Genomic DNA, 24,271 nt, shown 5'->3' with positions numbered 1-24,271 from the left:
TCTATTTTCTATTAAAAGCCTTTCCTCATCTTCTTCAATTCAGCTTTCCTTCTTTTAGTTATGTCTAATTCATTTTCTCCGTATCTTGTTCGTACAGAGGTGTCTGCAAGGCAATCCCCCTTATGAGTCTGTATGCAACTCGAGAATAGAAACTGGCTTACCTTTCTCTGTATCCTCAGTGTAGTAGGTGCTTAATCACCGACGGACCCATTGCTTACTGGAAATGTTTAATTTAACTGTAAAATGACTCATCACAGTGAATGTTCTTCTTGTTTTGAAGATAGTAGACATAATGGAAAATTTGGTGGGCCACATGAAAAAACTGGGTCCTGGTGAAGCGCCCTCAAAATTTCTTCAACTAGTCCAGCTCTTCCGAGCGGCTGACGTCACCATCATGGAGTCAGTGTGGAAGAAATATGCTAGAAAAAGTATTCACAGGTAGCAAAACTCAGGAGCTTCTTTCATTTTTTAGAAAGTTCTAGTTTTCATTGAGAACTTGAACATTTTCTTTTGGATCTCTTTTAGGAGATTATTTTTAGATGTAATCCCTGCTGTGGCCAGTATAAAAGCTGTAAAGTTTCTAAGGCTTAAACTTGAACAGCGGGAACTCAGTCTTTGGGAGACTTTGGAGACTGTGCTTGTGAGTCTGCATTTCTGTACTGCAACCCAGGAAGTTGTAGAAGAAGCTAAGGTATTGCTTTTATCTTCCTCTGTCCCATTTCTATGTCCCTTTCCCTTAGAAAGATTCCAGGGGCAGCTAGATGGTGCAATGGAGAGAGCACCAACCTTAGTCAGAAGAACCTGAGTTCAAATCTAGCCTCAGACACTTAATATTACTATCTGTGTGACCCTGGGCAAGTCACATAACTGCAATTGCCTTGCAAAAAAAAAAGAAAGATTCCAAATGTTTGGGAAAAGCTCAAAAATTTCTCCTTTTCTCAAATAAGACCCCAAAGTGCTTGCGTTTCTTGCCCTTCTATCTAAGGCTCAGGAAGCTGATCTGAGCCCCATTTCTGAAAAAAAAAAATTAGAAAAACCAAAATGTCCCCCATATAGTCACTTACTCCTGATAAGGCTCACCTTTGCATTAGTTACTTTCATAATACTTCTATTGTATGTCTTTAAGACCAGGCCTGACACCTCCTTTTTAATGACGTTAATTCTCTATCTTTAAGTCAGTTGAGGGAAGGCATAATTTTGTTGAAATGTTGCTGTTGAGTCTGACTCTTGCTGAAAGAAACCCCATTTGGGGTTTTCTTGGAGTGGTTTGACATTTCCTTCTCCATCTCATTTGACAGAAGAGGAAACTGAGGCAGTAGTTTAAGTGATTTGTGCAGGGTCCCATAATTAGTAAGTGTCTGATTTGAACTCAGGCCTCCCTGACTCCAGAACTCTATCCTCTTACACTTAGTGAAAAGTGATAGAATAGTGAATAAAATAGAATAGTCAATAAATAAATATTCATTAAGAGCTTACTCTATGCCAGGCCCTGTGCTGAGTCTTACTGGAAAAAATACAACCCTCCCTCTAAACCGCCCCCCACAAATAAAAAATAAAACATAGTCTCTGCCTCTAAGGAATTTACAATTCAATCCTCATATGAGAAAATTTTCTTACCATTTGGATTTGACTTTCAATATTAGATCTCCTGGAAATGAGATTAGGAAACGCTGTCTTCCAAATGAAATAAAAGCCACAATCCTATTTTGAAATGCCCATGACATATACAGAAGAATCAAACTGTTTTAAAAACCTCTTGACAAGAAATAGCCTGCTGAGAACGACATAGAATTCAGTGACTCAAAACCCCAAAGTAAAAGATTGGGAGGGAGTTGGATTTCCTAAGATCAGATTTCCATCATGCCAATAAGACTTCTCCTTTGTTTCCTTTCAAATCACACAGTTTGATTGTTTTTTGTTTCCTTTCATTGGGATCAACGCTGCCTGAAATGATATATTTTCTTTCTAGTTGATCCTGGAAAATACCCGGTCAAACCCGCAGCATATTCTCCACATCACCGGGTTTCTTGCTTATGGGTCCTTGGTTTATAGGTATTGTGCTAACTTAGCAATGAACTGCTCAGAATCATCTCTCCAGGTAAGTGTCTAGCACTCTATTCAAAAGTCTCATTTAAGCTCCCCACATGCAGCTGTGGAGCTAACCCCAAACTTGTCTATTTTTGTGTGTCTCGGTATCCAGTTCCTACCTTTCCCCAAAGGCCTCTGGGTAGACTAGGAAGAAACTTTGGAAACATCCCCATGGGAATGATTGCTCTCTCTAAATAGGACAATGCAAAGCATTTACTTAACTTACAGTACTTTTTCCTGGAAAGGGCCCATCACAATTTCATCTCTGTGCCCTGACAACAAGATGAGTCTCCTAAATTTGTGTTTCCCTTTCCTGGCTGTGTCACCCTTTGTCCTCCCCATTTTTCTTTCAACTTTGTACCAACTCCAATTTATCCTTTGTCTTTTTTAACCCAGTGAAAAGAGAATAAATTGGTTAGCACATTCTGCTTGGCTGGAGAACATTTGTGTTAGACTTTGTTGCATGTTTATAGTCCAGCTCTCCCCTTGTCAACATAAGAAATAAAAACTACCTCAATTAAGTCAGAATAAATTTTGTTATTTCCTCCATACTATCAATGGAATGTTGTGGGATGTTTGTAAGGATTCTCCTAAATAATAATAATGATTGCCAATATTTATATAGCACCTACTATGTGCCAGTAGCTAAGCACTTGGAATTATGATCTTATTTAATATAGCATATGCTCATGAGGTCATAGAGAGCCATTTTGTTTAGCCCAGCATTCCATTCAAGTATCTGGTCTGACAAATGATATTTAACCATCGAATTAGTTAATTGTTTGAATGAATTGATTTTAAGGTTAATCTTAAGATCATAGATTGAGAATGAAAAGAGACCTTGGACATCATAAAGTCTAACCTCATTTTACAAACAAAGAAACTAAGGACAATCGAGGCTGATTTGTCCAGAATTACCTAGCTAATTATCCCCACTTTACAGATGAGGAAATTAAGGCTCAGAAGGGTCAAGTGATCAGGGTCATTCAATATGGATCTCAGGTAGAATTTTGGGTCTTTTTTGATTGCCACTCTCCATACATTGGGTCACCCAGCTTCCATGAAGTAAGAGTCTAACTGGGTTGTGGCAACTGGGGCTTTGCTTTGGAGTATGAAATTTAGAGGACACTTCAAACTAGTTAGCAAGAAAAATGAGCTAAAATAGAGCACAAACAAATGGTTAGCTGTGCTAAACCTCGTTGGCATTTCTCTTGCCTTCCCTTATCTTGTCCCTTCATCTTCCCTTATCTTGTCTAACCATATTGCACCTTACCTTACCTCTCAACAGCAGCCTTTCCCTCCCCTCATAGTCAGTCTTTCATCCCCATTCTGAACAAGCGATGTTCTTTGTATCACTGACATAGACACACAAGTTCCTACTTAGCCATTGAAGACAACTGTTATTTTCCAGACAGTTTTCTTCTTTTTCTTGCTCCTTTATGGCTTGCCAGCTGTTTTTAGTTCCTTGGTAGAAGAAGATAAAATTTTCTTATGTCTAATGAGTATGTATTTCTTGCCTTCTTAATGGGTGAGGGAGGAGTAGTGGAAGAGAGGAAATTTGATATTGAAAATACAAATAAAAAAATTAACAACTACAAAAAAGAACTTTCTAACCATGCACTTAAATTTCGTAGAATTACATTAAGAAATGATAGATTTCTTTATTTTACAACTGTCATTGTATTATTTACTTTGCAATGAACCCACCATTATTTTTTTGGTCATCCTATTTCATCTTCCTGGTTTTAAGTTGAAAAATAGAGCAGATATTAACCAAACCTAGAACCTCATTTCTGGAGTGATATGATTACAGCACCATTATTCAGTTTTCTGGTCTTTTAATTCTCTTTCCCCAGCCCCTTCATGATTTGTTAACTGAGGCAGCGGACAAGGGTGATGAAGAGGAAATAATTCTGGCCCTGAAATCCATAGGGAATGCAGGCCATCCAGCCAGTCTAAAACAGATCAAGAAATTCTTACCTGGGTATTCATCTGGTGCTTCTGATCTTCCTATCAAAATTCTGATTGCGGCAGCTCTCTCCCTGAGAAACATAGGCAAGAGAAACCCCAAAGAGGTAAGCAAAGTGGGACTCTCTCTAAAAATTCTCCATGAGGAATGCCAGTTCCTCCTTTGCATCAGTCTTTAGAAATATATGTATACACATGCAGAGATGGTCCAAGATCATTGTTAGGTTATTTTATTTTAAGTGATCTTTCATCATCTGAGATATCGATTCAATTTAACAAACATTTATTTCATGCCTACTGTATGCAAGGAAAGAGGCATCTTGGTATAGTGGATGGAGCAGGGCTTTTCACCTGGGGCCCACAGACATGCAAGGTTGAAGTAAATCTCAGGGGATCCGGGAACTTGGTTGGGAAAAACATAGATGAAAAAAGTTGCACAATCAAGATCTCTCTCTCACTTGTGGCTGAGCAGTCTGAGTCTTAAACCAAAAGAAATGAGCTGATTTGTGGTTTTTGTTAGGAAAGGAGAACCACTTGCACACAATAGCAGGAGCATTCATAATGCTTTAAGATCTGTTAAGAGAGGAAGGTGAAAGGGGGTCCACAAGGCTATGTACAACCAGCTCCCAATAATTAGTTGAAAACCCTTCTTTTGCCGTGTTGTTTATCTTGTAGTGAAAGTATGCTGGACCTGGAGATGGATAATCTGAGTTCTGATCTTGGCCATTACATTTGCTTTCTCCATTTCTTCATCTGTAAAATGGGTGTGATCCTATTGAAGCCCCTTCCTTGCAGGGCTCTTTGAGGATCCAGATAATGTATTTTTTTTTTCATTTTAATTTTATTTTATTTAATAATAATTTTGTATTGACAGAATCCATGCCAGGATAATTTTTACACGACATTATCCCTTGCAATCACTTATGTTTCGTTTTTTCCCCTCCCTCCCTCCTCCCCCCCCCCAGGATGGCAAGCAGTCCTAGATATGTTAAATATGTTGCAGTATATCTAGATACAATACATATTTGCAGAACCGAACAGTTCTCTTGTTGCACAGGGAGAATTGGATTCAGAAGGTAAAAATAACTCGGGAAGAAAATCAAAAATGCAAATAGTTCACATTCATTTCCCAGTATTCCTTCTTTGGGTGTAGCTGTTTCTGTCCATCATTTCTCCAATGAAACTCAGTTAAGTCTCTTTGTCAGAGAAATCCACTTCCATCAGAATACATCCTCACACAATATCGTTGTCGAAGTGTATAATGATCTCCTGGTTCTGCTCATCTCACTTAGCATCAGTCCATGTAGGTCTCTCCAAGCCTCTCTGTATTCATCCTGCTGGTCATTCCTTACAGAGCAATAATATTCCATAACATTCATATACCACAATTTACCCAGCCATTCTCCAATTGATGGGCATCCATTCATTTTCCAGTTTCTAGCCACTACAAACAGGGCTGCTACAAACATTTTGGCACATACAGGTCCCCTTCCCTTTTTTAGTATCTCTTTGGGGTATAAGCCCAATAGAAACACTGCTGGATCAAAGGGTATGCACAGTTTGATAACTTTTTGGGCATAATTCCAGATCGCTCTCCAGAATGGCTGGATTCGTTCACAACTCCACCAACAATGCATCAGTGTCCCTGTTTTCCCGCATCCCCTCCAACATTCATCATTATTTTTTCCTGTCATCTTAGCCAATCTGACAGGTGTGTAGTGATATCTCAGAGTTGTCTTAATTTGCATTTCTCTGATCAATAGTGATTTGCCAGATAATGTATTAAAGCAGTATTAAGACAATTGTGTATGTAGGACAAACTGGACCCTCTTCTTCACGTGTAGTCTGAGCAAGACAACAACTATGTCATCTCTATTTCTGGAAACGATTTCTCTCTTTAGGCAGCATAATGTGGCAATGAGATGTCCCTGTATAGTGCATTGCTCATTCTCAAAATACAGAGGAATATTTCCCTTTCCTCTGTTGTGGTGATGTGATTATTCTCACGGAGCAATTGAATGGGTAGAATTTGCTTCTGGAACTTTTGGGTCGCCCATGAGGAACTGGGACACATGAGAGAGCTTCCTGCTGTATGACATAGGACATAGGAAGCATCCTTTTAGCACCCCTGTCTGGTGGTGGGAACTGCCAGAAAGCAGAAGGGGTCCCAAAGATTCTTCTAGGAAGGTTCACAGGCAGCTTTAGTTTTGCCGAATGCTTCTGGGACTGCCATTTCCCTCAGGGAATCCATTGCTCATTCAGCTGTTGTCTGATTGTGTTCATACTTCATTTTTGAAGAGGACCCATGGCATCATGGGTGATATCTTGACTTGTGTGTGAATTGGATTTAAATGAGCCAAAGGTGGGAGTTGAACCTCAAGTTTTGCATCACAGAGGTCAGCTCTATCTACTCTACTGCTTTACTTCATTTATTAGAGAAATAGAAAATGGAAAAAGGAAATGGAAAACAAGAGTTAGGCAACCAGTTTATTCCACTAGTATCCTGCCAATATCTAAATAAAGTGAGGAAGAGCCTCAGTGCTTTGGATTAGAGCCCCTATAGAGAGGACTTATGGGAGGACATGGACAAAGAGACATGAAAAGTTTTTGGTAGGCTTCAGCAAACCTGGAGACAATATCTGCCCTGGTGAGATCTCAATTCCAGTGGACTATTTGGTTTATGGTTCTAATTCATGAGACCAGTATTTTTTCATCATTTTGTATAGCTTGGTCCCAAGGGAATCTCTACTCCCCACTTCTCTATTCTAATATTTATGTACACAAAAAATACAAGAGATAATAAAGGCCTAATCAGATATAGGCTATAGCCACCTATAGATAGATAGATAGAAAACTCCCCTCACTAACATGAAACATAGATTTGGAACATTTTGAACAAACATTTTATAGGAATAAACCAACCTCCAAATAAGAAAAATGGAAACCCATCTTTCTATATAACAGATAATTCTTTTCAAAACATAGACATGCTGTCAGTTGACCAAAGCGTGGTCAAGAACGAATGTCAGCTTTCACAATGTCGTGTAAGATTGTCAGTCTCTGTCTTACAAATGTGATTTTTAGTCAAATGTTGTGACCAGCACAACACAGATGGGCGATTGACAATAAGGAGATGAGATTGCTGATAATTCACCAGAACTGTTTATTAAGAGAAAGCATGATGCTTCTATAGCTTAAAAACCGTATGTTATTATGAAAGGCATTGTTTTGTGACCTGCTTTCGGTTTTCTATGATCTAACTCTCTGAAACCTGTTAGTTTCTAGAGACTCAATTTTGTGTAAAGTTCACAATGCCCCAGTAATTGCGCCAGGACTTAATGTTTTCTCATGATTTCAAGCTTAAATGCACCCTTGATTACTCTTAGGAGGAGGGGAACATCCCAGTTACTGAAGTTTCTAACTTTCTGGGAGTTCTCTACAGTCAAATGGGAAAGTTTGCCAAGAACCCTCCTGCTTCTAAGATCAATACAAACTTTTAAATCCCTTCACCCCCTGTATCCCTCTTATTGTATAGGAAGCCTTCCCCAACTCCTCTTAACTCCAGTGCCTTCCCTCTATTAATGATTTCATATTTATCCTATAAATAGCTTGTTTGCTTGTATTTGTATTTAGCCTTTCTCATTAGATAGTAAATTCCTTGAGGGCAGCAACTATCTCTTTTTCTATCTCCAGCAGTGAATTTGTTTTTGTTTGAGATTTTCTTAGTTTCCCCGGAGCTTTGTTTATTTTGGCTGGATGACCCTGGGCTCAAAGTAAGTCCTTTAAACTCTTTGAGCTGTAGGCAAATTTCTGAGACTGTGCATGGCTGCAAGAGAAGGTGACTACTTTTATTGGCAGAAGGAATTTTCTCACTTGGGAAATTCCCTCTGTGAGTGAGACAGCAGGTTCAGTCCTTATCTTTTGCTCCAGACTCAGTGGTTCTCAAACTCTTTTTCTCAGTATCTTTACGATATTAACAACTATTGAGAATATGTCCAAAGAGTTTTTGTTTATATGTTTCATAATAGGTATTTATCATAAATAGGGAAAAAAAACCTAATTTTGAATTTGGAGACCCTCTGAAAGGATTTCAAAGACCCTCCAGGATTCACTGCACCACACTTTGAGAACCACTGCTCCAGAGTCTAGGGGACTCAATGTGTGTGTGTGTGTGTGTGTGTGTGTGTGTGTATACATACATATGTATGGATGTATCTATGTATACATAGATACATATATAGCATATTCTATATGAGGGGAGGTATGGGGTATTCATGGAGAACTAGCTCTTTTCAGGTCAACTCATCCACTTTTTGGTGTCCACCTTTGACCCAATTCTCATCTGCAGCTCCAAGAAGCTGTAGCAACACAGCAGCCACATCCCAGAAAACCACCTTGGCAGATGGGTTAAACCAGGATGAGAGTAATGGACAGGTCTTAAATTCATGGGTGAGTTAGTGAGGGGTCTACCCCAAACATATGAAGACTTTGCCTGGTGGGATGGGTGAATAAGGACAATTTGTTCCAACAGACATGAAGGCAGCTAAAAGAAACACTGATGCTGATAATTTGTGTAACCCTGCTTCCTTTAAATCCAATTTACATGAAAGTCAAAACATCACCTTGTGATGTCATTGGTTCTCTGAAAAAAAATCTCTCTATATATATATTTGTATATATGTCATTGATTCTCATTGAAAACAACTATACATATATGCTATATATATTCAAATATAACAAATATATTATACATACATATATTATTACATTATTAGATACATATATTGTTAGATTGTCATATATAATATATATTTGTTAGATTGTCACATATTATATATATAATATAATATATATATTTATTGAATATGTTGAATGTTATATTATTGTTATATTATGTTGAATATGTAGATTTTCAATTTATTAAAGACACTCAGGTTATTTTTTTTACAACCATTGTTGGAGAAAAAAAAAACATGACAATGTTTTCATGTGAGCAGTGTGAGGGATAGAAAATCCTATCCAAAAATGACTACTTAGAGACCTTTTGAAATAAAAAGCAGAAAAGTTGTTTATTTAATTAATTCTCATGAGAATGAGCAATTCCACTGTGAGGAGGGAAAGAGAGAAGGTAGAAGGGCTAAAGAACTAGGAGAAGATATACAGTTTTTATAGGTTTTAGTTACAAAGGATTACATCATGGGTTGGGGGAACATTGAGAGATAGGTGCCACCCCTCTCTCCATTGGATGTTATTCGTGCCCCAAACGGCAGATTCCCTGGTTCTGGGAGGAACCATACATCAGGCAACTAGTTGTCTAAACATTGATAACTTGAACAGTGATAAATGTCATCATTTTAGGTTAAATACATATATCTAAAATCTAAGTACATATTGGCTACTACTCAGCATACATATGCAGGTCACAGAGACCTAGAGAAACTGAAATACAGAAAAGGAATTTAAACATTTTTGGAGGTTCTTCACTTTACCTCTACTCTATTCCATACAGCAGGAAAGATGAAGAGCCATCAATTCTGATGTAACCATAGGCTAAGGTTATTTTGCATTTAGCAAAATCCCAGCTCACAGAAGAGGGGCAAGGCCATCCATAAAAATGGAGTAGCAAAGGAATATTAAAAACTTAGAGGCTCTGTAAATTTTTTCTCTTTTCACAGGTTCAAGAAATTGCCATTTATGCCTTCCTCACACCCAATGTCCCTCCCCAAGTTAAAATTGTTCTTTCTCTGGTGATATTTGAAACAATCCCAGGGATCCCCGTTTTGGCAACCATGGCCAGCGTCATGCTTAAGGAACGCAGCTTGCAAGTGGCCAGCTTTGTTTACTCCCAAATGAAGGCTTTAGGAAGAAGCTCAGCTCCAGAACATCGGTCATTGTAAGAGATTTCTTCGAATGGGTTAATCGAGTCTACAAATCAACAAACATTTATTAAGGGTTTTCTATGTATTGAGCACTGTGATAAATCCAGGGAATACAAATGGAAGCAAATAGAGACAGTTCCTTTCCTCAAGGAACTTATGTTCTAGGGACAGAAGATTGCTGAATAGGGCTGCAGAATAAGGTGCCCCAAAGCACAGGTTTTTGAGAGGAGAGGGGTCCATTGGGCAAAGCGAGAAGACAGCTAGAGCTTTGTGGTGAAATTATCTTTCTTTTTTTTTAATTTAAATTTTATTTTATTTAATAATAACTTTGTATTGACAGAATCCATGCCAGGGTAATTTTTTTACAACATTATCCCTTGCACTCGCTTATGGTGAAATTATCTTTCAAGGAAAAAAGATTTTTATGGAGGAGCAATGATAGAGCTTTGATTTTTCCTTGTTTTTTCCCTCTCAGGGCTTTGGCCTGTAGACTTGCTCTTAGAATGCTGAAACCCACAGTTTACCAAACTGACTTTAATGTTAAACTCAGTAGAAGCTATTGCTGGGACAGCTTCTCAGGTGAGAGCCCCTCTGCACTCCCAATTAAACTGTCCTGGGGGTAGAAGTGGTGGCCAGGGGTTGGGGATGGAGAGTGGGAGAAGCACTAAAAATTACATTTGACTCATCCGGGAAGAAAATTCTCCCTTCTTCTGTGGGATGCTCTCTGTAAAACTTCTGATATGATCAGACTTTTAGTACCTTCTCTCAAAGGGTTGTTCGAAAGGAAATGTGGTTTAACAGGTGTTTAAGTCACTTGTAGCAGATTGATGCCACTGTTAATTTTGTACTCTTTTTGTTCTAAAATGCACCAAGATAATAAAATCCTTCCTCTCCCACAAGAATTTGGCGGGCTGCTGAGCAAGCCTTTATCAAGGGGGGTTACTTTGTGCCCATTTGGTGCTGGCCCTGGGGGTTGCTATGGTGGCAAATGGGAAATAGTCCCTGAATACAGGGAGTTTCCATTCTAATGAGGGGATACAGCATGTATGTATAAAAGTGTAGTACAGTGGTTTTGACCCCATTCCATCAGGGCCCTATTAACTTCATATTACTTCTCGTTCCCATGTTACCCCACTCCGAGTTCTCTGGTAAGCTTGAGGGGGTCAGGGAGTGTTTCTTCTCTGCCATTGGCTCAAGCTCAAGCTTCCATCAATGTGTCGCCCATTCTTAGGAGTCAAATGACTAGCACCCAGTTCCATTTAACTATTTAACATTAGATTAACTTTTACAAAGAGATATTGACTTCAAACAGATAAGCAAGAAAAATCATAATAAACATTTCTTTTTACTCTTGAGAAAAGCATCTCTCCCCCTTACCACTTTAGTCTCAAGAAAGGGATTAGGCTCAGAATTAGCTCAGCTCCTTTGTTATTGTTCTTGCCCAACTCTTCATGACTCTATTTGGGGTTTTCTTGACAGAGATACTGGAGTGGCAGAAGGAATTGAGCTGAAATTTTGAGCTAGACAGTATAGTGGATGGAGCACTGGGTCTGGAATCAGGAAGACCTCAATTCAGATTTTGCCTTAGACATTGTGTGTCTCCGGGCAAGTCACTTAATTCTGTCTGCCTCCGTTTCTTCACCTTTAAAACGGGAATAATAATAGTGCCTACCTCCCATGGTTGTTGTAAAGATTGAAAATAGTAATATTTTAACTTTGAAGTACTATGTAAAAGCATTTGTTTGTGGGTGGATTTATGTTCAATATTAGAGAATTTCTTGTATGTTACCCTGTAATGGGCTGAGGCTTGAGTTGATGCACTGAGGTCCCAAGCACGTGAGGCTAAATAGTAATTGGACCATACTCTATTAATATATAAGCTTGGAGAAAGAATGGCCCCGCACACTCTTTGTGCAAGTCCTGATGTGTTGTATAGGAAATGACGATTCTGGTGGGTGGAGGCAGGGGAATGAAAAAGGAGATGGCTCAGTGGATAGAGCACCAGCCCTGAAGTCAGGAGGACCTGAGTTCAAATCCAGCCTCAGACACTTAACAATTCCTGGTTGCGTGACCATGGGCAAGTCAATTAACCCCAAATGCCTCAGCAAAAAGCAAAAAGAAGAAGAGAAACAGGAAGCCAGCTAGCAGAGCAAGTGAGGGCTGAGCTCTCCTCCCCTTCCTTTTTCACTCCCCTGCCTCCACCCACCAGAATCGTCATTTCCTATACAACATCAGGACTTGCACAAAGAGTGGGTGGGGGCCATTCTTTCTCCAAGCTTATATATTAATAGAGTATGGTCCAATTACTATTTAGCCTCATGTGCTTGGGACCTCAGTGCATCAACTCAAGCCTCAGCCCATTACATCACCCCAATAATTGTTGTTGCCAGAATGCATTGGATTCTGCACCAGTTCTCAGAAGGAAAACTTTAGGATGTTTCATTCTAAAGGAAGAGAAAATGGCTTTTACAAATTTCTGCTAGTGAGTAGAGGCTGATAGAGCTGGAAGCCATCAAGTGTGGAAGTGAATGAAGGTGGGAGAAAAAAGAAAGGACGAAAAGGAGACAAAGCAGTGTTAAGGAGCATCAAAGCTTGTTTACCTCTCATGTTATGTAAGGTTAGCCTCCTATAACTTCATGGGCACTAGAGGGCGCACAGTGAATAAAGAGTTGCGTCTGGAATCTGGAAAATTCATTTTTCACAAGTTCAAATCTAGCTCCAAACTCTTACTTAGCTGAGTGATCCCAGGAAAATCACTGAAGTTTATTTCAGTAGTTTCCTCAGCTATAGAATGAGCTGGAGGAAGAAATGGCAGGGAAAAGGGTGGAAAAAAAATTAGTCAATCTGTTCCCTTGTCTTAACCTAAAAAATTCTGTGTGACTCCTTCTACTAATTCATTTGTAGAATGGATTTCCAGAGAACTTCAATGAGCATTTGAAAGCCATGCTTCTCTTTAGCTGCTTAAACTTTAGGTAAACATTGCCCCACAGGGATGAAGAGGAGTCATACAGCATTCCAGAGACTGAATGGAATTGATTCTAGGGGGAAACATTCATGTGGATTCATTCATCCCGGCAAGTGCAGTTTCCCATATGCCACATTCTATCCACATTCTATTGCTGCAGAATGAATGTATAATTATAGAACATCAAGCCAGCAAACTGGCTCTCTGCTATGAATCTTTTTTTAATATAGCTTTTTATATACAAAACATAGGCATGGGTAATTTTTCAACACTAACCCTTGCAAAAACTTCTGTTTCAACTTTTGCCCTCCTTCCCTCCACCCCCTCTTCTAGAGGGCAGGTAGTCCTAAACATGTTAAATATGCTAAATATATGTTAAATACAGTATATGTATACATATTTACACAGTTATCTTGCTGCACAAGAAAGATCAGATTTAGAAAGAAGGTAAAAATAACCTGAGAAGAAAAAACAAAAATGCAAGCAAACAAAAACAGAAAGAGTGGAAATGTTATGTTGTGGTCCATACTCATTTCCCAGTGTTCCTTCTTTGGATGCAGCTGGTTCTGTTCATTACAGAGCAGTTGGAACTGATTTGGATTCTCTCATTGTTGAAGAGAGCCACGTCCATCAGAATTGATCCTCCTATAGTCTTGTTGTTGAAGTGTGTAATGATCACCTGGTTCTGCTCATTTCACTTAGCATCAGTTCATGTAAGTCTCACCAGTCCTCTCTGTATTCATCCTACTGGTCATTTCTTATAGAATAATAATATGCCATAATATTCATATGTAATGATCGCGTATTTAAAATCAGCCGGAGTCAGGAACTCAGGTTAAGGGAAAAATCTTCAGTCTTTATTGAAGTGAAGAGGTCAAAAAAGATTGTGATAGCAATATGGGCAAGAAGGATTGTGATAGCAATATGGGCAGCTGCGACAGGAAGCCAGCTACCAGAGAGAGAGAGAGAGAGAGAGAGAGAGAGAGAGAGATCTGAGCTCTTCTCCCCTTCCTTTTTCACTCCCCTGCTTCCACCCACCAGAATCGTCATTTCTTATACAACACATCAGGACTTGCACAAAGAGTGGGTGGGGGCCATTCTTTCTCCAAGCTTATATATTAATAGAGTACAGTCCAATTACTATTTAGCCTCATGTGCTTGGGACCTCAGTGCATCAACTCAGACCTCAGCCCATTACATTCATATACCACAATTTATTCAGCCATTCTCCAATTGATGGGTATCCAATCAGTTTCCAGTTTCTGGCCACTACACAAAAAGGGCTGTCACATTTTGGCACATACAGGTCCCTTTCCCTTCTTTAGTATCTCTTTGGGATATAAGCCCAGTAGTAATATTGCTGGATCAAAGGGTATGCACAGTTTGATAACTTTTTGAGTATAGTTCCAAATTGTTCTCCAGAATGTTTGGATCCATTCACAGCTCCACCAACAATGCATCAGTGTCCCAGTTTTCCCACACTCCCTCCAACATGTGTCACTATCTTTTCCTGTCATCTTAGCCAATCTGACAGGTGTGTAGTAGTATCTCAGAGTAGTCTTAATTTGTATTTCTCTGACCAATAATGATTTAGAGCACCTTTATATATGACTAGAAATAGTTTCAATTTCTTCATCCAAAAATTATCTGTTCATATCCTTTGACCATTTATCAATTGGAGAATGGCTTGATTTCTTATAAATTAGAGTCAATTCTCTATATATTTTGGAGATGAGGCCTTTATCAGAACCTTTAGCTGTAAAAATGCTTTCCCAGTTTATTGCTTCCCCTCTAATCCTGTCTGCATTAGTTTTATTTGTACAAAAGCTTTTTAACTTAATATAATCGAAAATTTCTATTTTATGATCAATAATGACCTCTAGTTCTTCTTTGGTTACAAATTCCTTCCTCCTCCACAGGTCTGAGAGGTAAACTATCCTATGTTCTTCTAATTTATTTATAATCTCATTCTTTATGCCTAGATTATGAACCCATTTTGATCTTATCTTATTGTATGGTGTTAAATATGGGTCAATGCCTAGTTTCTGCCTTACTAATTTCCATTTTTCCCAGCAGTTTTTGTCAAATAATGAATTCTTATCCCAAAAAGCTGGGGTGTTTGAGTTTGTCAAACATGAGATTGCTATAGTTATTGACCATTTTGTCTTGTGAACCTAATCTATTCTACTGATCAACTAGTCTATTTCTTAGCCAATACCAAATAGTGTTGGTTACTATTGCTTTATAATATAGTTTTAGATCAGGTACAGCTAAACTACCTTCATTTGATTTTTTTTCATTAGTTTCCTTGAAATTCTTGACCTTTTGTTTTTCCCAATGAACTTTGTTGTTATTTTTTCTAGGTCATTAAAATGGCTTTTGGGGAATCTGATTGGTATAGTGCTAAATAAATAGATTAGTTTAGGTAGTGTCATCTTTATTATATTTGCTTGCCCTATCCAAGAGCATTTAATATTTTCTAATTTATTAGATCTGACTTTATTTATGTGGAAAGTGTTTTGTAGTTTTGCTCATATAGTTCCTGATTTTCCCTTGGCAAGGAAATTTGTATTTTATACTATCGGTAGTTACTTTAAATGGAGTTTCTCTTTGTAACTCTAACTGTTGGATTTTGTTAGTGATATATAAGAATGCAGATGACTTATGTGGGTTTATTTTGTATCTACAATTTTGCTAAAGATGTGGATTATTTCTAATAGTTTTTTAGTAGAATCTCTGGGGTTCTCTAAGTATACCATCATATCATCAGCAAAGAGTGATAATTTGGTTTCCTCATTACCTACTCTAATTCCTTTAATCTCTTTCTCAACTCTTATTGCCAAAGCTAGCATTTCTAATACAATATTGAATGGTAATGGTGATAGTGGGCAACCTTATTTCACTCCTGATCTTATTGGGAATGGTTTCAGTTTATCCTCATTACATATGATGCTTACTGATAGTTTTAAATAGATGCTACTGACTATTTTAAGGAAAAGTCCACTTATTCCTGTACTCTCTAGTGTTTTTAATAGGGATGGGTGTTGGATTTTATCAAATGCTTTTTCTGCACCTATTGAGATGATCATATGGTTTTTGTTAATTTGCTTATTGATATAGCCAATTATGTTAATAGTTTTCCTAATATTGAACCTGCCCTGCATTCCTGATATAAATCCTACTTGGTCATAGTGTATTATTCTGGAGATGATTTTCTGTAATCTTTTTGCTAAGATTTTATTTAAGATTTTTGCATCGATGTTCATTAGGGAGATTAGTCTATAATTTTCTTTTTCTGTTTTCATCCTATCTGGTTTAGGTATCAGTACCATGTCTATGTCATAAAAGGAATTTTGTAGGACTCCTTCATTCCCTATTTTTTCAAATAGTTTATATAACATTGGAGTTAATTGTTCTTTAAGTGTTTGGTAGAATTCGCATGTAAATCCATCTGGTCCTGAGGAATTTTTTTAGGGAATTGATTAATAGCTTTCTCTATTTCTTTTTCTAAAATGGGACTATTTAATCAATTTACTTCTTCCTCTGTTAATTTGGGCAACCTATATTTTTGAAGGTATTCATCCATTTCATTTAAATTATCAAATTTATTGGCATAAAGTTAGGCAAAGTAACTCCTAATTATTGCTCTAATTTCTTCTTCATTAGTAGAAATTTCTACCTTTTCATTTTTAAGACTAACAATTTGATTTTCCTCTTTCCTTTTTCTAATCAGATTTACCAAGGGATTATCTATTTTGTTGGTTTTTTTCATAAAACCAACTCTTAGTTTTATTTATTAAATCAATAGTTTTTTTACTTTCAATTTTATTGATCTTTCCTTTTATTTTTAGAATTTCAAGTTTAGTGTTTGATTGGGGGGTTTTAATTTGCTCTTTTTCTAGCTTTTTTTAGTTGTAAGCCTAATTCATTGATTTTCTTTCTCTATTTTATGCAAGTAAGCCTTTAGAGATATAAAATTTCCCCTTATTACCACCTTGGCTGCATCACACACATTTTGGTATGACATCTCATTATTGTCATTCTCTTGGGTGAAATTATTAATTGTGTCTACAATATGCTGTTTCACCCAATCATTCTTTAGTATGAGATTATTTAGTATTTTTTAAAAAGCACTAATTCCAAGGCTGAATTTCATTAAAATAGATTGAGGGAAAAGGAGAGTTTAGGAAGATGCGTGTGTCCTCTCTGCCATCTTGGCTCTGCCCCCTCTGCTATGAATCTTGACAGAGAGATTCCACAAAGTTCATTTCAAAATTTGAAGGCTTTAAGCATTAGAACAAATGAAGAAGGGAAAAGCAAAGGATATATTTATTGAAGGTATAATGCCAGACATGGAAGTGTCTCTGAGATGTGGGCATTTTATGTCCATCTCATTTACAAGACTTTGTGATGGCATCTCAATCCAATTCAGGTTCTGATACAACAGTGCCTTTGGAATTCTACTGCATGACCGATGCCTCAGTTTCCCCTAAATTGATAACAAAAGAGAACTCGTTTAGTCTTGATTGCCTTTGTCTCCCTTTGTTGTCTCCCCCCCCCCCCCACTTGCCTGGTATCTCATTAATGTAACTTACCAGTAAGCATGTAAATAATCTAGGTGGTACTACTGGAAAAATATGAAAATTGACAGATAGTAAATGAAGGGTTTGTAACTTTGTCCATCAGAAGGACAGACATGGGGGCTATTCTTCCTCTGCTGGCTTAATGGTGTCAGATTTAGTGAGTGTGCAATTTCTGGCATTTCTCATTTTATGCTTCATCCATCATATTCTGCAATTAGCTGATAGATCCGCGTGGTATCTAACTGAACCTAACTGAACTGCATGATTCTCTTCTCCAGAACTGCTAATGGCTGGCTTTACCTTAAAATACTATTCATTAAATAAGGCAGGCAGCACAATACCACCTGAGATTATTTTTGCATTGAAGTCAAACTTCCTTGGGAGCACTGCAGATATCTTGGAGGTAAATAATTTATCCCTATTTGATCTTAGATTTTTAAGATAGGTTGAATTATTTGAATTTTTGGTAAATGTGTTTTTCCCCTTCTGGTTACAGTTTGAAATGCACACCGAAGAAATGCTGGCTACAATTCTGAAAAAAAATCTGTCTAGAAGTGACTCATATAGAGTAGATATCAAGGATTTCATAAAAATGGTAAAAGGCTTGGGTCATTTTGTTTGGTTTGGTTCATATTTTAGGTATGCTATTCTTACTGGCCTCTTCTTGTTTCATAGCTTCCAGACTGGAAGGCAATTCCTTCTGATAAATCATTTATTTCTCTATATTTGAAGTTATTCGGACAAGAGATTTTTTGGCTTGAATTTGATAAACAAGTTATCTGGACGGCAATTCAGGTACCATGGACATAAATACTATGACAACTCGACAAACAAAGTAGAATGAGCTATCTCAGGATGTAGTGGGTTACCCAACCCTTTCTTATCTTCTCTATAAGTGGTTCTCAAAGTGTTGTTTGGGGACTCTTAGAGGGATCTCTGAAATAATTTCATGGTCTATGAAATCAAAACTATTTAAATAATACCAATTATGTTTTTGTTTCTAATATGGCAAATGCCAATAGATATAAGTATATAAGTAAAGTTCTTGGGGGTGAACTCAATATTTTTTAAGAATGTAAAGGGATCCTAAGATTAAAACATTTGAGAATCATTGTTCTGTATCTACCATGGCCTCTCCCAAACCAAGGAATATAACTATTTTTCTCTCCAACATCAGATGGCATTGGTTTTCTTTAGCAAACTTGTGAGTGTGTATTCAAATGTGTTGGTGTGCATTGAAACAAAACATATTGTAAGGAGTTGGCCATAGACAGGAAAATTTATATAAAATATTAGAGGATCAGGAGTATCACTATATAGATGTTAGTTTAATGAGGGATAACAACCTAATCATTGCTTTTCAACTGGATGAGTAAATAGAATTTCAGTTGTACAAATGGAAGTAGAATAATATATAGAGTTCTTTATAAACTTTAAAATGCTCTGTAAGGAATTCCCATGCAACAGTAAGACCCCAGTTAAGATATGACGGTGTAAATACATAATGGATTTAAGTCCATGTTGTTGTATGGTTTCCTCTAGCAGCATTTAGTAGTGCTCTCTCATGAGGAAAAAAAAGTGGAGAGAAGTGAGAATAAGCAGATGTTGGAGTTTGGAAAGAGATGAGCAGGAACAGGCCAAGGGGGTGTTCAAGTGTAAAAGGCCTTTTTTTCACTAGAATAAGCAAAATCTATCTACCAATGTGGATAATTGACTAATTTATCACTGGAGTTTGCAAAAGGCACCACCATCTTGGTCCTAACATAGGTGCTACTCATTAAATCAAAATTTCTTCAAATTAAAAAAAAAAAACAAAGAAATATGCTTTTAAAAATTATGCAAAATCACCAATTAAAAATATATACATATACTGTGAAAAAAATAAAGTCCTCTATAAAATAAACTCCTATTATAAAAGGGGAAAGGAATAGATGATTTATAAAGTCCCTTCTAGTTCTTAATCTGGATCATCTATGATATTATTCTTTTTATTTAATAGTATTTAATTTTTTCCAATTATATATAAAGACATTAACATTCATTTCAATAAAATGTTAAGTTTTAAATTTTGTCTTTCCCTCCCCTTCCCTCTTCCTATAATGGTAAGCAATTTGATATACATTATATATGTGTTATGATAGTATAATCTTAGAGAACTGGCTTGACCATGTGACTTAACCCTATCAGTGCTCCAGGCAGCTCTTGAGGAGTAGAAGTAGAAGAGAAGGAGATGAATCACTTTGACAGGAAGTTTCCTCACCAAGTCTTTGCTTATGTCAATGAGATTATAAATCTGCATTCTATCTTATTGTGCACAACAATATAGGCTAGGCTCATGTTACAAAATATAATACATATAGTTCTTTTTTTAAAATTTAATTTAACTTTTTACAATGAAGAAAACTACATTTTCTCTTCTACTACTCCTTCCCTGAAAGAAAGAAAAAACCCTCTGTGACAAATATAAATAGTCAAGCAAAATAAATTTCCATGATGGCCATGTCCAAAAATGTGTCTCATTATGTACAGTGGGTCTATCACTTCTCTTCATTTGGGATTGATGGTGACTTTTAGAACTATTGGCCATGATTCCGCTTGATGTGATTCGTGATGAGATTTATTATTTCAGACTGACTTATTTTAGACAGACCATTTTTATGATTATAGGCACTTCAACAATCTGAAGGAAGATTCCAGTTAATCAAAAAAATCCTTGACAGTCTTCAAAATGGGTACTACTACTGGGTAAAACCACTACTTTTCTCAGAAATCCGTACCATCTTGCCAACTTCCTTTGGGCTACCCATAGAAAGGAGTTTCTATTTCATATCTGTGTGGCGTCTCTATGGAGATGGTAAGGCCAAAGGAAAAAATTGCACATGTACACGGGGGTCTCAACTGGTAATGAGTCACTGCTTTCTCTTTTTTTTATAACAGTTCAATCTCAGATCTCACCAGCGCCATCTGAAAATTTTAGATTAATGGACTTATTCAATATGAACATTGAAACACATCTACAAGCAAACCTGGGGTAAATAACATATTCCCTCCTTTCATTGGACACAAACTTGGAAGTCTTTGGCATGGCATAATCAATGTTGTGACCTGAATGTCCTATTCTCTTTCTTAGAACTGAAAAATATATTATTGCTGTTATGGGAGTCAACACAAATCTTTTACAAGCTATAATTGAAGTTTATGCGAGAATTCAGGCAGATATCCTTTTGGATGTGATTTCTTCACTTAATTTTAAAGCACAATCTTTTAAATTTGAATTTCCATCATTTGTTCATAACACTAAAACTGCCTACATAAGGTAGGTTTATATTTATATACCGGTATACCTGTACATATATGTACATGTGTATATAACTGTATATTTTTCTTTATATTTTTTCTATATATAATTATATATACAACTATCTGTAATATATGAGAGGTAATAGATGAGCCAACGTCCACGACATGAGCTTCTACGTGACTCCGAGCAAGTCATATGATATCTCAATTCTCTAGGTAGTTCTCTAGGCTGCAGAGATACTGAGCTATGAAAAACAATAAATTTATTAAATACCTATCGCATGACAGGCTCTGGGCGATGTGTAGGGCAACAAATATAACCAAAAAAAAAGCCAGTCCCTGCTATCAAGGAAATTGAAATCTTACACAAAAAGAAGCTAAAAAGAGAAGGTGGAAAGGGAAGGTGGGAAGAAGGGCTTGATTACTGTGGAGTTGAATCCAAGGAGTACAATTGAGAGGAAATGAAGAGCTGATTTGGTTTCTGAGCCCTCCTTAAATGGAGGCTTTGAGAGGAGTTTTTTCTCTTACAATCAGAGGGGCAGAGGCAGCAGAGGGAACTGATGAGGCAAGAGTACCAAAGGGGATGCAGTATCTATGATGATGAGAGTGATGAGCTTTTCTTGGAATGGGATGGGAATGCCCTGGGAGAAGGAATTGAATATGGAAGATTCTATCTCAGTGTTGTCACAGTTTAAATTCCTCTCCTTTATAATAGACATCTCAGGCAATCAAAAAATCAAAAGTATTTAGTGGGGATGTCCTCCATGTCTCTGCTCTAAGCCATCTTCCCTTTCCCCTTATATTCTATTCTGAGCCCTCTTCCCTTTCCCCCTATATTATCTCACTTAAGTGATCTCAGCAATTCCCACAGGTTCAATATCTTCAAGAAAAAGATGTTTTCCAATGTTGAGAAACTAGAATTAGATTATAATGGCATATACTAAAGTATAGAATTTTAAATGTCACAATTTTTTGGCATTGTCCTTATAATGAGGAATGGGATTTCAAAGAAAAAGAGAATTTTTAGGGAAACAAAGCCCAGTTTTAATTTTTTATTAGTGCAAATTTGAAGATGTACTACTTATTATTTTTATTTGTTTATATTAAAAGGTAATTATTTTGTAGGGATTTTTAACTTGGGGTGCATAGACTTTTAAAAATCATAATAACTAATCATTTTAAAAATATATATAATTAGTTTCCAAATACAAAAAAAAAGAAAAAGAAAAAGCTGATTTCTTCTTCTGTATATTCAGCCCTAATATTCTTCCTGACTTATGATCCCATTTAGACAGTTAGATATCTCAAACTGGATGTCTCAAAGGCAATTCAAACTCAAAATAGAACTCACTGTCTTTCCCCAAAACTCTTTTTTGTTACTAATTTTCATATTCCTTGTGAGGACCTCACCACTTCCCCAGTCACCCAAGCTTACAATCCCAACATTCCCTTCACCTCTTTTACTCTTACTCACCCTAGATGTCCAGTTTCATGTTTAATTGTATCATTCTTCATGAAGTTGGCTCCACTTACACAACCATCCCCCCACTACCTAATCAGTACTGTTACAATCACCTCCTCCTAGGTCATTCTAACTCAGGCTTCTCCATTTTAGTGACTATTTTACCACAATACTCAATAAACTCTGACTCCTTGGGGCAGTTAGATGGTGCTGGATATAAAGCACCAACCTTGGATTCAGGAGAACCTGACTTCTCATCTGGCCTCAGATACTTAACATTTACTAGCTGTAGGACTCTAGGCAAGTCCCTTAACTCCAATTGCCTGCCCTGTCCCCAAATTAAATTCTATAACTCCTTAACACATTGAAGATCAAATATGAAAAGTTCAAAGCCTTCATAATCTTGTGGCTTCCTACTATTCTGGTCTTTTTACAATTTGCACTTTTCAACACACTGTACAATCTAGCTTCACTACTTTGCTTCTCCTTCAACATTCCATCTCTCATCTCCATGCTATTGCACCAGTTGTGTCCTGTGCCTGGCAAATTCCCCCCTCACTCTGACTCCTTGCTTCCCTTTAACCCCACTGTCTGTAGAAGGTCTTTCCCATTCCTCTTCCCTGTCGGGTACATTTCCTAGGAGATTCTCTCCCATTTACATTGAATCTATCTTTTATGATTCTGCTTATTGTCATGATGAGAATGGAAACTCAAAGACTGATTCTTGTATTCTTGATCGATTCTTTCTTTGTATCCTCTGCTCTTAGTGCATTCAATGTCTGGCATTATAATAAATGCTTCTTAACCCATAAACATTCATGGATAAACACTGTTAGAGACAATAATCAAAATCCACCTAAACTTACTGCAAGAAAATGGAGAGGGAACTTGAAACAACTATATCCATAACATCCATTTTTGGGGAAACATCCATTGATTTTCATCACAGATAGACCATGTTAGTAATGTCCTCTTACCACAAGATATATAGATTTCACCTTGTCTATTCTAGTGTCCATTTCATTTTGGCAATGCCAGCAAGGGCTAACTTGTAGAAGCTCAAATAGAAACAAAACCTTGAAAAATAATGGAGAGTCAGATCAAACAATTCCAAAACCTTTGTGAATTAGGAGCAAAAATGAAGCCTGAATGGTTTTTGACTTAATGAGACTTTCTGGAAGAGTCTTGAATTCTTCCCACCCACTGGTCCTTCTTTTCAGTCACTTGTCTTAAATGATTGCTAAACTCTCTCAAAATCACTAATAGTTGTCTGGGTTTTCAAGAGCTTCCTAATAGGGAGGGAAAAGTGAAGCCCTGTCCTGAGAGAGAAGCTGATAGGAAGGAAAGGAAGCACCCACTATGTACCAGACATTGTAATAAATGCTTTATAATTATTGTCATATTTGATCCCTACAATAATCCTGTGAGGTAGGTGCTGTTATTATGCCCATTTTATGCCCATTGTAGTTAAGAAAATTGAGGTGAACAGAATGTCATGTAACTTGCCCTTGACCACACAAGTTGGGTGGGTCTGAGGTTAGATATGAATAGATGTTTTTCTGACTGCAGTCCCAGATGTACCCACTGCCTAGCTGCTTACAAGGGAAATGGAAAAACACATTTAGCAGATTTTAATCAGGCAAAAATACGCCAGACTGAATACGTTAGACCAACATCCCCATAAGGTAACACACTTACTGCTCCCTTAGGTCCCTTGCAGCACAAATTACTTACTGCCCATATAATGCCAGATGGAAAAGAGAAAACATGTTGCAATGTAATCAGGCATCAAAATTAAACAAGAACAAACTTCTTGCACATTTTCAAACTCTCCACACATTGCTTTAGTCTTCACTGCTCAATTTTTTTTGTCAGCAGGCATCCATTTAAAAAGTTCTCTATTTGCAGAGAATAGATTTATGTAAATAAACCCTGGGAAAAAGAAGCTGTTAGAATTAAAGTACAAATGTGGGCAGATGCCATGAAATATACTTTGCTTTTAAAACACGCAGACATATATACCACA

The 24,271-nt window shown here is 37.1% G+C and overlaps 1 pseudogene; it reads left to right on the top strand.

Moving 5' to 3' along the window:
- The window catches only part of LOC127561692 (PHD finger protein 3-like), a 23,650-nt pseudogene extending 13,697 nt beyond the window's left edge, over positions 1-9,953 (top strand).
- Positions 9,954-24,271: the final 14,318 nt, after the last annotated feature.

The sequence above is a fragment of the Antechinus flavipes genome, chromosome 4, assembly GCF_016432865.1.
Source record: "Antechinus flavipes isolate AdamAnt ecotype Samford, QLD, Australia chromosome 4, AdamAnt_v2, whole genome shotgun sequence".
Taxonomy (NCBI): domain Eukaryota; kingdom Metazoa; phylum Chordata; class Mammalia; order Dasyuromorphia; family Dasyuridae; genus Antechinus; species Antechinus flavipes.
The sequence above is the reverse complement of the archived record's forward strand: the minus strand, read 5'-3'. Positions and strand labels throughout refer to the sequence as shown.